The sequence below is a fragment of the Panthera pardus genome, unplaced genomic scaffold, assembly GCF_024362965.1.
Source record: "Panthera pardus isolate Hobbes unplaced genomic scaffold, ASM2436296v1 HiC_scaffold_8, whole genome shotgun sequence".
NCBI classification, from domain to species: Eukaryota; Metazoa; Chordata; class Mammalia; order Carnivora; family Felidae; genus Panthera; species Panthera pardus.
Window position 1 is genome coordinate 7,312,856 of NW_026527013.1, and position 2,984 is coordinate 7,315,839.

At 42.3% G+C, this 2,984-nt stretch overlaps 1 pseudogene; it reads right to left on the reverse strand.

Moving 5' to 3' along the window:
- Nucleotides 1–1,112: 1,112 nt before the first annotated feature.
- Nucleotides 1,113–1,894, reverse strand: LOC109253938 (olfactory receptor 18-like; annotated as a pseudogene).
- Between the last annotated feature and the right edge of the window lie 1,090 nt (nt 1,895–2,984).

Below are 2,984 nucleotides of genomic sequence, written 5' to 3' on the forward strand. Positions count from 1 at the left end.
TTGTCTCAGAAACTGTACGTGACATCTCTAAAGGAAGTGGCCTTTACCATGTACCATATAGTGGACACAGAACAGAGCCCAAAGACAGATGTGTTGAGACAAGACAAAGGTTTTAAAGTAAAGTATAGATAGGTGAGTTTGCAGCAAGGTGACAATATCTAATTCACCAGCACAGATGACTAGTTGTATGGCATGGAAGGAGAATATATGCAAAGGAATATCGGGAATTTTAGGAAAAATCACCCTGGCTGTTGCTAGGGTGGACTTTTTCACATCATCTCTCTTATGAGCTCAGATTACTTTAAGAACTTCAGCACCTTCTCATGAGCATTAAAAGACCCAAACGTACTAGTTATCTCTGAACAAAACATGTAGTTAGATCAGTAGCCCTCAACCTTGGTTATGCGTGAGAGCCAACCAGGATAATTTTTAAACCCTTATGCTAAGGCTATACTTCAGTCCAATTAAACCATAATCTGTGGTGAGAAGCAGTCATCACATTTTTTAAGTTGATTTTTAAGTTTATTTATTTAGTTTGAGAAACTGAGTGAGCAGGGAAGGGGCAGAGAGAATCTCAAGCAGGCTCTGCACTGCCAGCATGGAGCCTGATGCAGGGGCTCAAACCCACAGACTGTGAGATTACGACCTGAGCTGAAATCAAGAGTCAGACATTTGACCAACGGAGCCACCCAGTGCCCCAATTGTAATTATTAAAAAAAAAAAAAGAATGCCTGGGTCATAGATGAGAAATAAAGTTCTATAGTTACAATATGATTCATTCATGCATTGACTCTAATGTAGGTAGGATCCCACAAAACTCCCTCAATCCCATTTAAGATGTATCAAAATAAGCAATATTCAGATATGAAGCACTGAACAGATTGAAAGCCACAAAAACTACCAAAATTATGGAACCAAATGGGCAGAATTTCCAGTTCCAAGTGTTTGGTTTGACTGACTTTTCCAGCTCCCACACTAAAAAAGGGGGACAAGTATTGAGAATGGGCTGTTCTGAGGTACCTCTCTGTGGCCCTCTTGATGGCCCTGTACCTCAGACTAGATGAAGGGGAGTGAGCATGGGGGTGACCACAGTATACACCACCAAGACCACCTCACCCTTCCTGGGAAAATGAGACATCTAAACTGAGGTACACTCCAAGACCTGTTGCAGAAAATAAGCCAGTAACTAACAGGTGAGAGCCACAGGTAGGAAAGGCTTTGTTACTTCCCACCTGTGGATGGGACTCTTGGAATGGAGGCAACAATTTGAGTATAAGAGAAAAGGATCCCTGAGAGTGGAACACCACCAAAAATGGCACCAGTAAAATAAATTCATAGGTTATTGGTGGGGATTTCCAAGGAGGCAAGTTTGAATAGCTGAGAAGGGCCATGAAGGAAATGAGGTATATTTCCACATCTGTGAAGAAGGTAAGCTGTGACACCATCAGACTGTGCAACTGGTGAAAAGCTGATGAAAAAAGACACCAAAACCAGCAAGCCACAGAGGTGGGTAGTGCAAGGGATGACAGATGGCCACAAACCGATCATAGGCCATTGTGGTCAGTAGATTGTCTTAACATCCAAAAAGAATAAAAATAGACATCTGAGACTACATAGGAGATGATTCTTCTGTGAGTATGGATGTCCGCAATCATGTTGGGGACAGTAGTAGAGGTGAAACGATGTCAGCCAAGGACAGGTTGGAGAGGAAGAAGTACATGGGGGTGTGGAGGTGGGGGTCAGAGCTGACGGCCAGGATGATCAGCAGGTTCCTGAGCACAGTGACCAGGTACATGGACAGGAACATCCCAAAGAGGAGAGGCTGCCATTCTGGATCCTCCAAAAGTCTCAGGAGGAAGAATTCTGAGATGAGTGTTAGAGTCTTTAATCCCATGTGGCTGAGACCCCTCCCAGGAAGGAAAAGAATCTTGGAATAAATGGAACAAGCAAACAGGCAGCAAGTGTGTCTGTATTTTGTATTCAAGCAAATCAAAATAAAGCATTCACACTTGAGGACTGTATACTCCAGTACTTCCAGCTACATTTCTCGGTGGTGGCAAACTCATCTCCTCTCAGAACTCTTTCCTCATTGATTTCTTGGCTAGTTACCTGTTTCTATATAAACACACTTTAGAGGGGAGCCTGGGTGATTCAGTAGGTTGAGTGTCCAACTTCGGCTTAGGCCATGATCTCATGGCTCCTGAGTTGGAGCCCCACGTTGGGCCCTGTGCTGACAGCTCAGAGCCTGGAGCCTGTTTCAGATTCTGAATCTCACTCTCTCTCTCTCTCCCTCTTCCCCATTCATGCTCTGTCTCTGTCTCTGTCTCTCTCTCTCTGTCTCTCTCTCTCTCAAAAATAAATAAACATTAAAAAAAAATTAAACACATTTTAGAGAGACTGAACCGAAGTGTGATAGAGGAACAAGGCCACTTAGAGTAAATAAATCAATGAACACAGTAAAATATCAGTCCCCTCTGCTGAAGGAAATATATGAAAGAAGTATCTTTCTCCCACCTTCCCCCCAAAAAAATCACTCCAATGAAAAACACTAGGAAGCAAATATAATTTATCTATATGCAGCGCAAGAAATTCTTTTAATTTAAAATATTTATAAATATTCTGTAATGTTACCTGCATTCTAAATTAAAGTCAAATATATTTAATCAGTTAGAACTAAAAAAATTTTTTTACTGTTTATTCATTTTTGGAGGAGAGAGAGACAGAGCATGAGGGAAGGAGGGGCAGAGAGAGAGGGAGACACAGAATCTGAAACAGGCTCCAGGCTCTGAGCTGTCAGCACAGAGCCTGACACGGGACTCGAACTCCTGAACTGTGAGATCATGACCTGAGCTGAAGTCAAATGCAAAACCGACTGAGCCACCCAGGCACCCCTAATCAGTTAGAATTTAATATGATAGCTGTTTTCATGGATTTTCATCCTTATTTGGTTTTCTGATACCTATCCTCAATGGAAATGAATGCTC